The 14360-nt window shown below is 35.4% G+C and overlaps 1 protein-coding gene across 1 annotated transcript in view; it reads left to right on the forward strand.

Annotated features, from left to right (window-relative positions):
- Positions 1–14360, forward strand: part of CDK14 (cyclin dependent kinase 14) — a 522742-nt gene that overhangs the window by 220590 nt on the left and 287792 nt on the right. The gene's annotated exons all lie outside the window — the stretch shown is intronic.

Below are 14360 nucleotides of genomic sequence, written 5' to 3' on the forward strand. Positions count from 1 at the left end.
TTCTCAAAAGCATCCTTATTAGGATGCTTTTTTTTGGTGGAAGAAAGCCTGATACTTACAATTTAGACTTCAAAGTTTTTCCCCTCGGTTGGTATTTCAACTATTAATTAAAACTTCCAATTTGCATAGCACACAATGTAATGATCTTATTGTGTTGAAAGTATTACCGCTAGAAGACTTGGACTTGAACTCATAATTAATCTTTCTCCATTTCCCTTAGAAAAACATATGGTATTTGTGTAGTGCCACTTCAGCATTTAACTGTAGAATCGTGAAATGTAACCATGATAATTAACATCCCAATTTTCACAGATGGATCTGAGAACATGTAATTTATAAGATACAAATGACATTGGTGTAGACTTTTGTTGAGAAGAATAGTTGTTAGTATTGTGAATGTATTAAGATTCCATTTTGTAATTGCCATACTACTTTTTTAAAAAATTTGAAGTAGTTTCCATTTTTTCTTAAAAATATAACAGAATGAATATTTGCAACATTTTATTTTACTAATGTCTGCCTGTGTCTGTTTGTCATTTGAAAATTGTTGTCTTGTGAAGAAGCTATTCATCTTGTCTATTTACATATAAATGATAGATACATTTGAATAATATGGTAATGTGGCTGCAAGGACAGCTAGAGTGGAACAGTTGCATATATTATATAGTACCAAGAATGGATGCAGATTCACACATCAATGCAAACATAATTTCTTTTGTTTAATCCATCCTTTTGGAGTCAATAATGTATTCAGCTGATTTAGACTTGGAACTTTTGATTCATATTTTCAAGTGTGTCTAGTTCACATATTTCAATGAAATCTAGATTTTCCTGACTATACTTGACTAACTTTTATAATGCTTTTTGGAAACGAGATTTCAAAAATGACTTATTCCCTCCTCAAACTGGATAATTAAATTAAAAGGAAGAAAAATAGTTCAGGCACCAAAAATGGAAATATTGATAGAGAAACTAACAAAAATAATGTGAAAATATGATTTCCAAATCTTAAAAAAAAAGAAATGTATTTGTGAGGCTTAAAATGTACATACTGGATTAAATGCCATTTGATGATTTTATATTTGTGGAATTTCCGAATATTAATGTAAGGAAAGAAATTCACTGTCCTGCAGTATTTGCCAATTAAGGCTGACTCAAACATTATCACTTTTCTTGATGTAAGTGAAATTTTCCCTGGTCCCAATTCTTGTGGAGACATCCCAGGTCCTCTTAAATCAACCTTGTAATAGCATGGACATACGGAGTTTCCACAAGTAACATTTCATTCCTAACTTTTCTGCAGAGTTAAGACATGATATAGATTGCCGTCTTCTCTTTTTGAGAATGAGGCAAGATTGTGTCATCAGTGGCTCATGATTGCCCTGCCTCTTCTTCCCTTCTCCTCTCCTTTATTGCCTTACTTTCCTACTGTTTCTTTGCCTTTCTCCTTTCCACCTTTCTTTTTCTGTTGTCTTCACCTTCTGTCATTTTGCTATCCTGGGGTAAAACACTTTTTGCTGCTGCACCTGAAGTTTGTTTTGTTTTTGTTTAAGTAAAAGATGTTTCAGTGAATCTCTGAAATCAGCATTTGAGGAAAAGAAGAACTTCAGGCTGTAGAAATTTCTTAAGAGAGTCTTCTCAGTTTGGGTGGGGAAAGTGTAGGCTTTTGGCAGGATTAGCCTCACTAGGTGGCAGTTCCCAGTATGGAAATGACTTTCCTGAGTATCGCCTAAAGTTTTTATTTTCTTACACTGCCTTCCAATTGCATGTTCTTTGTAAATATGCTGATATCCCAAGAAGAATTACGGTTCTTACATACTTTAATGGATTAATTTAATCAGATTGCTTTCCTCACAGTATCTAGCAGAAATAAACTGCACTCTTTTCTTGCATATTTTATAGTAGTGGAAAGGCAATAATAATTTTGAAGAGTGAAATACCTTGGGCATTAGAGCAGATTTTAGTGCGGGGCATAGGGTAGGAAACATGAGGGCACTGAGGGCTTGGGATGAATGAGTGAGGGCTGCAGAAAGGGAGGTGAAAGAGCTTAAGACAAGTATGACCACAATAATAAAAACCAACAACTAAAATGTATGGACTTTCATGCTGAAGGCTTTACATTCATTGTAACTTTTGATGTTCTCAACAGCCTTGTGGAAATATGAATGTCACTGCTTTACAAGGGAGAAGCCTAATGATTAGAGAGATTAAGTGACTTTTCCAGGGTCTTGTGGTTTGTAAGATAAACCAAGACCCATCTTACTCTGAATTCTAATTGGACTATATATCTCATGTTTACTTTTACAGTTTTACTTAGGCTGAGCCTTTGGTCAGAAGAGGAAAAGAAAACTACTTTTCCTTCTTTCCATAACCCTCCTTTATTCTACACTTAAGATCCTGAGTGTAGTTAAATCCTAAATACAGTTAAACTGCTTTATAGTTTAAATAAGTTTTGTAGACAGATTGTAACCTATCCATTTAAACTTTTATTTCAATTATGAAATATGTTTTAAGTTTCCATAAAACAAACTTATAAGTTACAGTATTGCCCCATATTTTCCACTAGTGTCTATTTAAACACACATGCACACACACATGCAAGTGTAGAACTTTGTTATTTAGCAAGTTCTAAAATCAGTGTCAAACAATTTAACCTCAAATTTTCTAAACTTAATGTTGTCATATTTCAGAATTGTTAACATCAAAGTTATTTTTTAAACAATGTTGATTTTGTAGTAACATGTAATTCATAGTACCCTTCTTTGACGGAGGTGACATCGTAAGTTAAATAGTGTAGGAAAAATCAATACCCCATGCTCATTAAAACTCTAGATGTGAAGGGAAAGTAAGATAATTGAAGATTGATATACTTTTGACTTCACAATTAATTAAGTTTAAAGCGCTTTTTGAGTTACCTATGCAATTTGAGCTTCCCCAAGTGATGAATTCTTATTTATGGTAATATACATACAGTATAAATATATATTTGTTTCTTGCTTTAAAAGAGAATGCTAAGCCTAGTTCCTTTATATTATTCCCATGAATGACATTTTAGGTTTTATAAAAGTTTTCTGAAGGCCAGAATAATGAAATAAGTGATGAAAATTGAGTGATGTGAAAGAATACCAAGGAAATTATTTTGGAGGCCGTTATCAAAGTGATTCAGTGGATGACAGGATATTGTTAGTGTTGCCATTCTCTTAAGTTCTGTGAAAAGCTCCTAAAATGTTCTGAAATTTAGATTCTTACACACTTACAAAATATGTACATAAAATGATCTGGAAGCTGCACAATTGAGAACATATTAGGGTTGTACTGGTAACACGTGGACCCCTGCTGTGCATGCTAATTTAAATGCTACTTTCCTCCAATAGTTGTGAAGGAACATCTTTAACCAAGGAGTGGCTCAGTTAGCCTGAAAAGGAATCTGGTTTCATAATGGCCTAAAATATTGTTACAGCTGTCTTTTTTCCTGCTTAGGTTTAGGACTTGGAAGAGAAATATAGAAAATAGTTAAGAATCATTGACTCCAGATTATATTTAGTTGTGAAAGTGCTAACAAAATTTTTTTCTACTTAAACAGAAAGTTAAGCAGTTTAGTTTTTATATATTTTTTTTGTGTATAAAAGAACAAATAAGTGCCACATTATCTTATTTAACACCATGCTGAAACATTTAAAACAGATTTCATAGGTGGAAATAAAAATACTAGCAGTAAACATGATTATGTAAATATATGTTGCCCTTAACTCTGTAACTATTCTGTTTTATTTTAAATTACATAAGAGCAAAGCATATGTGCAACATTACTTCATTACATATTTAATAATTACATATAACTTCTAGAGATCTGCTGTACAATATAATGCCTGTGGTTAACAATATGACATTGTGCACTTAAAAATTTCTTTGGAGAGTAGATCTTATGATATGTTCTTTCCACCAAAAATAGAAAAGCAGAGCGACACAAGGAAACTTGTGGAGACGACGGATGTGTTTATTACCTTGATTGCCTTGATTGTGGTAATGGTATTATGGGTATATGCATATGTCCAAACTCATCAAATTATATACATTAAATATATGCAGTCATTTGTATACCAATTATACCTCAGTAAAGCTGTAAAAAAAAAAAAGAGAGAAGTAACAAACTCAAAGCAAATCATGATATTGTTAGGAGCAATCATTTCTTTCCTTCTACTATACTGTAAACCAGTGAAATGTTCTAGACTAATGTATAAAATTACATAAAACAAAAATCTTGTATTTCACATTTAAAAAATTGTGTTAACAAAAATCATAAATCCCACGAGATGTTTTTTATCACGGTGTACATTCTACAAAGCACTCTCATGGATGTTATTCCATTGGATTCTACCTTCAGCCCTTTGAAGTAGGTAGAGCATGTAATGTTATCCAGTATTTTGTTTATGAGGAAAAATAATGCTTAGAAAATTTAAATCAGATTTACTAAAAACACTCAGCTAAGCTAAAAGGGTAAAGATAAGACTTTGGCTCAAGTCTTCTGTGTCCAAAGATGCCTGTTAGCCCATTTTATCATGGAACATACCTTGTGTTAACTGTCTTTATAGAGTTTTCTGTGATGGTCTGAGGTATGTGTGATGTTAGAATATGGGGCTGTAAGCTAAAAGTTTATGTTCTGTCTTTTCACCCTGCCACACAATTTACCTGATTATTTGGTTTCTCTGCCTCATGCATTTTGATTTTTAAATCCACAAAGAATACTTTAATTTGCATGATTTTATACCACATCTGTTCTTGAAAAACTGCAGCACTTCATCCATATTCTGCTTTCCAGATTACACTATCCTTAGGCAATTAAACATTTTTCCTGTGAGATAAAATGTACGTGAACATGTACATGCACATGCAACTTTAAATGGGGGTGATCAGGGAAGTCCTCACTGAGAAGTATTTAGGTAAAAACCTGAAGGAGGTGAAAGAGTGTGATTCACATATATTTGGGGGAAGAGTATTCCAGACAGAAAGCTTGTGTGAGAAGCAGCGGGCTGTGGCTGGAAGGGAGCGATCAAGGATGGTAGTAGGAAGAGACAGAGTCTAAGACACGGTGGGGTCCAGATTTTATTGGCCTTGTAAGGTTTTGCTTTGACTGTAAGGTTTTGGCTTTTACTTAAAATGAGATGGGAAGCCACTAAGGGGTACTGAGTAGAGAAATGATTTTATTCGAATCTCTCTGGCCACTTTCTTAAGAACATAGTGAAGGTGAGTGGATTCTCAAACAGGGAGGCCAATTAGGAGGCTGTTGCAGTGTAATCTGAGCATGAGGTGATGTCAGCAGAGGAAGGGTTGGATTCTGACTATCTATCATGTGGCTGACAGGCTTGCTGGGAAGACTTTAAAAATGAGCAGGAACAATGTGAGGCTGGATGGCCAGAACCAGAGCCCAAATCATGCCATGGAACCTAACCGCTGAACACCCTGCTGCCATCAGGAGGGTTGACATCAGACATTATCTCTTACTCTGCTGGCCTTGTTGCCCTGGGCAACTGGATGTTATTAGCTCTGCTCATGATGTCAAATGACATCTATTCTCATTGCTTCTTTGGATTGTTAGCTTCTGATGCTAAGCTAGGATCAGTTGTGTTTGGTAGAGATGAGGTCACATGCCTGTATTTTTACTGCCCAGAACCCTGAGAAAGTGAGTGTCTTAGCATTTTGGCTTTTGTAATGGCTGGTCTTCCCTGTCTCCCATCAAGATTCATAAAGCAGGAATTTTCCCAATGTAGCAAATACATTCAGATTGCAGGGCATGCTTCTCTTAGTTCCCTGCTTTTCTCACACTCCCCACACCCCCCAAATCGCCTCATAAACATCCACTAGAATAAGTTCATTATGTAGTCCTTGATAAGTCACATCTAGAATGTGAAAAGAATTGCAAGTGGCGTATTCATGGAACCATTGTTTATAATCTTTGAGAAAATCATTAAGAATGCAGATGGGCAAAAGTAATGCTGGTTTTTAAAAGGTAGTGGGGAACAAGTCTCTGAATCTATAGACACAGAAGCTTAATATAGAACAATAGTGAAATTCAAAACTAGATTTTTGGATAAGGTCTAATAATCTTCATTCTCTTTCTGTTAGTTTTATTTATTTAATTATTTTTAGAAATGGAGTCTCATTGTGTTCCCCAGGCTGGCCTTGAACTCCTGGGCTCAAGCGATCCTCCTGCCTCGGTCTCCCAAGTAGCTGGGACTGACTACAGGCATGTATCACTGAACCCGACTTATGTTATTTCTTGATTTCAGCAAACCTTCTGACAGGGACTCTCAGGAGATCCTTAAAATCAGAATAGGAATGAATCTAGTTGTTAGAAGATTTTCTTTTTTAATTTTGGTTTATCTCTGATTCAACAACTTTACCCAAAGCCTATTGATCGCTGAATTGACATCAGCATGGAGAAAAGTCTATGGGTGTGCACTAGATAGAGGGCACTGTCCTCGCCCGTGTTCTATTTGGTATTTTTATTAATGACTCAGATGAAGAGATGATGATGGTAGGTTTGACCTATTTGTGTGTGTGCCATAGCTGGGAACTGGAATTAACACTTGGGGAGATGGAATCAAGGGTCAAAAAAGAATCTGGTAAAATGATGAGCCTAACCTGGAAGGCAAATTGCTGTGGGAGTAAGTAAAACAGTGTGTTTAGTTTTTTAAAAAAGCATGCCAACCTAATACAGAAAAGCAATGTGGAGGAACATTAACTTATAAATAACTCATGTAAAAAAGACTAATTTCTTTGGCTTAATTTGAGATTTGGCTACAACAAAAGGTAATGCAAATCCAGAGCAAGAGAGTGGTACCTCCGCTGTACCCTGCACTTACCATGCCTCATCCACAAGCACAGTGGCCAGTGCGTGGCCCTGGGTTTTGACAGGAACTGAAACAAACAGCAGTGGCATAGAGCAGGGACAGTAAGATGGCGTGACGGCACCAGTGAAGGTACTGAGTTTTCCAGGAGAATTAAAGACATACCAGGAGAGTAGAGAAAAAGGTAGCATGTATTCCAGACAGGGTAAGAAAGCTCAGTGTGAGAGTTTAGAGAAGGCTGGTTTTGGTTTAATCCTGGGAGGAATGTTCAATTTCACATTATCTGTAAATGAAATTCATTGCCTTGAAGTGTAATGAGCGCCTTTTCGCTAAAAGTGTTCAAGTAGAGAATGAATGGATCCACTTCAGATATATCGCAGGAAAGGTTCCAAACATGTACTACATTTGTGGCATTGAAATATATAATTTAGATATGTTATTTCATGAAGTCCCCACTGATACTATGAAGGAGGCATAAGGTTCCTCCATTATGCAGACGAGGAAATTCAGGCTAAGGTGTCAGATACTTCATGCATACCCTTTCCAGTGGCTGCGTCAGATCATCTCTTGAATTGATTGTGAATCCAGGTAGCTACAAGTTTACATAGAGAAGGACACCCCAAGCTTTTGTAACTATTATATAAACTGTCCCATCTGGCATAATTTTTTTTTAATTTGTATAAATTTATGGGGTACAAGTGCAATTTTGTTATATGTATGGGTTGTGTAGTGGTCAAGTCATGGCTTTAGGGTATCTATCACCCAAATAACATACATTGTACCCATTAAGTACTATTTGACATAATTTTTGGAAACAGAAATACAACTTGTTATGTTCATTCACTTAATGATTTATTCATCTATTCATTCATTGATTCATTAATTTTTCCCTCCAACATAAAGATACCAGGAAGTATCCTTAGGTTCTAGATATACAAATATATAGCCCTTGCTTTTAAGGAGATTAAAGTCCTATGGAGGAGTATGATCTTAGAGTAGGTAACCTCCATGAGCCATATGAGTTATAAATTGCTGTCACAGATCTTCATGTGTCATGGACTTGTACATATTTGTGTTTTAGTGAAAAACAATAAGAAAACTCAGTTTGACTCATAGGCTTTTCTTTATGGAGAGTTTTAGGCATGTTTTGTTTTATATATGGAGAACTAGTTATGCAGTGTGATACTATGATTCTGAAGTGGGAGTTGTCACTCAGAACCAAGTACAGAATGTGAGCAGATGTAAACACTGTGGATGACTGAATGTGCAGGCAGTGTAAGATAGAAGAATTCTGAAGCATAAGGAGAAATTAAAGAAATGAAAAGGAAACAATCTAGCTTACAATCAGTGGTCTCTTATGAACTCATTTTCTCTAATTGGTAGGACAAAGTCAATTAACTTCTTTTCTGTCCTTTTCCCTAATGGCTTTTCCTCATCTAATATGGGATCATGGTTTCCTTTAAGTCATTTTCAACTGTTTGTTCACTGTCATGTTGGGTGCTGAGATTTTAGTTTAATTTTTTTCCCATTTATAGCATACTTATTCTTTCTATATTCTAGTTTTATTTTATGTGGTTGACATCCTTATTAGATACTCTTAATCTTAAGTGTTTAATTCATATTGTCTAAGGTGGAAGTGTGTCTGATCTCTGACTGTTGCCATAGTGAATGCCTGATTATCCACAAAAACACACAGTTATGAGTATATTCCACTGTTCTTATGAGAATATTCTATGCCTCTGTGATTTTTTTTTTAATTTTAATTATTTTTCTCACTTTATTTTAGGATTTTATCATTTAAAATACCACACTTAATGGTAGGGAAACATAGGGAAGATAAGAACAGTAATAAAAAGAGAAATCCTTTGGAAGAAAAAGAATATATTTCTCATGGTAATCATTTTTTTTCCTCACAGGAATTATTGCAATAATTCTCAAGTTAAGAAAACAATACTTTTGAAAAACTGTGCATGTTTCAGGGGGCGGGCGGAGGCAGGAGAGTGATACATTAAGCGTAATGAGACTTACAATAATGATCAGCTTGGAGAAATTAGAGAAAAACTCCGGCTAAGGTACAAAAGTTGCCATCTGATGAAAGTGCCCAAGATCAGGATGAAGATGATCAATAATTCTAATTACCTTCACATTAAGTTTGAATAGGCCATTAAGTAATTGAAGAAAAAATCATTAGCAAATTTAGCTCTAAGTGAGAAAGTATATATTATTATATATCATACAAAATGGTGGAGTGGCTATAACTTCCCGTCAATTTTCAGAATCAGTATTTTGATAAATGTGTATCATTATAATGGCCATTTTTTACATTTTATTTGCTTTTTAATTTTATTATTATTTTTTTCTTGCATTTCATGAATATTTAGTTAATGTCACATAAATTCTGTGCTTTGGCCAAGGGATACTAAACCACTCAAGGTTTATAGCCTTCATTTTTGTTAATGTGATTGTTGTTTTTATGTGATATACTTGCATATAATGAGTCACTTAGTTCTAGTTTAGTCAGCTTTCTACTCTCTTAGCTGATTCTTTTGAATTTTTCTCTGAATATCTAATAAAATTTTCTTTTATTACCACTTCTTGATTATTCACCTTTGATTCCTACATACAAAATGGGAATTTAGTTTTTTTCTCATTCCTCCACTTTAAAACAAATGGACTAATTTTTCTCCTGCCATCCTACCAACCTCCCATCATCTCAATATAGTTATATTATAATTTTGATTAGATTGGAATTCAGAATTTAATATTCACATTATTTGTCAATATAAATCTTTGCAGCCAAGGCATATAGTATACTGTGATTACTTTTCCCTCTCTGTTCAAACTTTGGTTTCCCTGGAATCAGTATTAATTTTCTATTGTTAATTCAGGGCCTCCCAGACCCTCTGCCTGGTGCATCTTTTCTGATTTCCTGGCAAACCCTTCCCTTCTCTGCTGGGTTGGAGTTCTTTTTCCTCCATCCGTGTTGTTTTGTTTCGAGGAACACAATTTCTAATAGCTTCCTAGAAAAGGGTGTGTGGAAGAACTTTTGTAGTTGAGACATTATTTAGCATTCATGCTTGAGTGACATTTTGGCAAGATGTAGAATTCTTGGTTGGAAATAATTCCATTAGAATTTCAATGAGATTTCTCCATTGTTGTCTAGTTTCCATTGTTTTTGTTAAACTATCTCTATTTTCAGTGCTTTGAAATTTTATGATGAAGTCAAAAAGAAACTAAGGTTCAGCTTAATTGCCATTGAATTTATTTCATATCAATCTGAAATCTCATGTCCTTTCATTTTTTTTGTAATGCAACAGCTTTATTGAGATACAATTTATGTAACAAAATTCACTCTTTTAAAATATACAATTCAGCGATTTTTAGCATGGTTGTGGAACCATTACCACTACCTAATTTTAGAACACTTCATCACCCTAACAAGAAACCTCATACCCATTAGCAGTCACTACAAATTCACCAGCACCCCTGCTCCCAGTAACCATTAATCTACTGTATGTCTCTATAGATTTGCCTGGACTTTTAATATAAGTGGAATCATATCAATAACTATGTGACCTTTTGTGACTGGCTTCTTTCACTTAGCATAATGCTTTTGAAGTTCAACCATGTTGCAGCATTTTTGAGCACTTTATTCTTTTTAAAGGCTGAATAATACTCCATAGTATGAATATACCACATTTTATTTATCCACTCATCAGTTGATGTACATTTCATTTTTTCCTCACTTTTTGGGTATTGTGAATAGTGCTGCTATGAGCATTTCTATACAAGGATTTGTTTAAGTATCTGTTTTCAATTCTTTTGGGTATATACCTAGGAGTGGAATTGCTGGGTCATCTTATAACTCTATCTTTAACTTTTTCAGAAACTGCCAAACTATCTTCCAAAGGGAATGCATCATTTTGCAATCTAACCAGTAGTGTGTAGGGGTTCTACTTCTTCCATACCTTTGTCAACACTTGTTATAGTCTGTTTTTTGATTATAGTGGGTATTTAGTAGTATCTGATTGTGATTTTGATTTGCATTTTCCTAATCACTAATGATGAACATCTTTTAATGTGTATATTTCCTTCTTTTGCAAGAAATTATCTTAAATTATTTTGTTATGATTTCCTCCCTTTATTTTCTCTTTTCTCTATTTTTAGATCTTTTATTATTTGAATGTTGGACCTCCTGGGTTCCTCTTCTCATTTTCTTGTCTTTTCTCTCCCATTTTCTAATTCTTTTTTTCCTTTAGCTCAACTTTAAGGGACATTTCTTCAACTTCGTATTTCACACATTCTATCAAAATTTTTAAATTTAAATTTTATCAATATTATTAATTTATAAGGTACATTTGCTCAGATTATATCATTTGTTTGTATCTTTTCTTATTTCAAGTTTGTAGTATCTTTCACTGAAAATATTAATAATAGTCTTTTTAAAGTTTTTCTAACAGTAAAACTCTGTCTCCACCAAGTTGGTTTTCTTTTTTTTTCTTTTAGTCTGTTTTGGGCTCTTTTCATATTTAGAGGCTTTGGTTAGGTAGCTGGTGCAGAAACAACCTGACTAGGAACGCTGAGTGTGTGGGTAGCTGGTTCAGCATGAATTTAACTGTAGGAACTGACTAAGCCATTTGGTTGAGAAACCCTTGATGTCAGTATCCATCTTTCCTGCAGTGCTGTAAGGTTCCCAGGGAAAATTCTTGAAACTCCTGCATGGAGGATAGAAGATTAGTTGCCAGGCTTCTGGAAGCAGCGTAGGAGATAGGACCCCACTTAATCCTTCTGTTTCGGAGTAGTATTCCTATCCCTAGCACATTGGATTTCCCAATTCAGACTCCCTCTGTTTCACCGTTTGTAGATTGGAAGGGGCAGTTATCTGTATGAGCAGGGTAGGAAAGGGCATCTAAGGAGTAAATAGCTGCCAAAAAGACTTTCAACCAACCTTCTATGTTTTAGACTTGCACACGTAGACTCCCACTTCCTGGTGCCGCCAACTGCTTAGCCTTTTGGTTATTCTGTGCATGAATAGTGCTGTTTCTACGCTTCCCCCACTGCTAGTTTACTATTCCATTTGGCTGGTTGTTTGTGTTTTGAGATGCTAAACTTGCTACCATCTGTTTTGGAACTTCTAAAATTTGGTGAGTGGGAATTTAGGAGAGTACAAAGTACATGCATATGTTCTATTTGCCATCTTTACCTTGGAATCGCATCCATTCTTAATAAGTTTAAATATGAACAAATGCTAAAACTTGTCATTCTGTAAACCACTATGTAATTAGATAATTTTTGCACATTAATGCTTGTAAAACATATAAGTCTTTGCTATTTATCAATCATCAGAATTTATCAAATGTGACAAGGTTAGTGGGAGTGAAGATATTTGAATTAACTGTTATGAGATTATTGTCCTGTCAATAAAATTACAGGCACAGGAGCAGTGTCTAAAGTTAGAATGTGCTTTTATTAGGATGTCCTGTCTTGATAGAAAATATTTTTGCTTGATTGGCTGGTTAGTCATGGCTTTGTTTTTTTTTTTTTTTTTTTTTTTTGAGACAGAGTGTCACTTTCTTGCCCGGGCTAGAGTGAGTGCCGTGGCATCAGCCTAGCTCACAGCAACCTCAAACTCCTGGGCTTAAGTGATCCTACTGCCTCAGCCTCCCTAGTAGCTGGGACTACAGGCATGAGCCACCATGCCCGGCTAATTTTTTTGTATATATATTTTTTAGTTGGCCAGATAATTTCTTTCTATTTTTAGTAGAGACGGGGTCTCACTCTTGCTCAGGCTGGTCTCGAACTCCTGAACCTTGAGCGATCCACCCGCCTCGGCCTCCCAGAGCTAGGATTACAGGCGTGAGCCACCGCGCCCGGCCCGTGGCTTTGTTTTTTGTTATGATTTGTTATGATGATTTGGGGATGTTGATACATGTATAGATACACATTCATACATTTTATATTATTTTAAAACCAATAAGAACATTTTTACAATGTAAGTGTATGTATAAGGAAATATACAGTGATGAAAGATTCTGATTTTAAATTTTAATTATTAAGAATATATAGATTTTTCATTTTGCAGTTTCATTATGTTTTGATTGCTAGGTATTATTAAAGATCTCATTTTAAGAAAATGAACTTCAGCGTTCTGAGTTAACATCCAACTTCAAGTGAGTAATTTACTCCTTTCTCACTGGCACATCCAAGCCCCGTTATAAATCCCAAACAGATGCTCATGCCTCATTTCTGTTTCATAATTTGGGAACTGAAAAACTAATTTGTCATTGCAGCTACTTGCTAAGTAAGAATTTTCCGTCTTTTGGGGTTTTCCTTTTTCGTAAATACACGATCTTTGTTTTAAGGCTTTGGATCTCAGTTATTACCTTTGTTCCAGCCATTGTCAGGGACGTTTGGAAGAATGAGTTGATTCTCTTTTCCCCCCTTTGTCTTTCATTACTCTTTTTTTTTTTTTTGTGACAGAGTCTCACTCTGTTGCCCAGGCTAGAGTGAGTGCCGTGGCATCATCCTAGCTCACAGCAACCTCAAACTCCTGGACTCAAGCAATCCTCCTGCCTCAGCCTCCCGAGTAGCTGGGACTACAGGCATGCGCCACCATGCCCAGATAATTTTTTCTATATATATATTTTAGCTGTCCATATAATTTCTTTCTAGTTTTTTTTTTTTTTTTTTTTTAGTAGAGATGGGGTCTTGCTCTTGCTCAGGCTGGTCTCGAACTCCTGAGCTCAAACAATCCGCCTGCCTCGGCCTCCCAGAGTGCTAGGATCACAGGTGTGAGCCACCGAGCCCAGCCTACCCTTTTTACTTAATAGGAAAAGGATAGAGAAGTTACAAGGAGCAAGTAAAGAGAAAATCTTGAGTACTGTAAGCTAGAATTTAAGGAAATATATTAAAGGAAGCTATCTGACTCTAACAAGACAGAAGTTCAACAATGCTGAGGGAAAGAGGTATGGGGAGAATATGATTAGTAGTATTATCAGATATTTATTAGAGAAAAAGAAAGGTCTAGAGATCTGCTTTCATTTTTTAAATCAGATTTCAGCTGACTAAAAATACAATGAGCTGAGTGGTATCTTTTAAAGAGTTCAAAGGGCAACATGATCATTCTTGTTTGTCATCATGACATCTGTGTAAGATGAATGGGCAGCTAGATTCCCTTAGAGCAGGGACTGATTTTTCATTTCGTGTGTTTCATATTACCCACTGCAGTGGGCACTCTATAAATCTTTGCCAACTTGATATGGTTATTTTCATAGAAGAAGTACATTGAACACAATGTGTGTGTGTATGCATGTGTGTGTGTGCGTGACAGATACAGAGTCATTTATCAAGGTTTTCATTAAAACACCCTTATAGAGTGTAGCAGACATAGAGATATGGTGTCTAGATTCTCCTTTAAGGAACAACTTGCTGCCAGCTAGGGGAAATAATATCAGCACAATTCCTCCAACTGTCAGCCCCTCCAGCATCTGTTTCAGCTGCAGAGACTCACCC

Source organism: Lemur catta, chromosome 11 (genome assembly GCF_020740605.2).
Source record: "Lemur catta isolate mLemCat1 chromosome 11, mLemCat1.pri, whole genome shotgun sequence".
NCBI lineage: Eukaryota > Metazoa > Chordata > Mammalia > Primates > Lemuridae > Lemur > Lemur catta.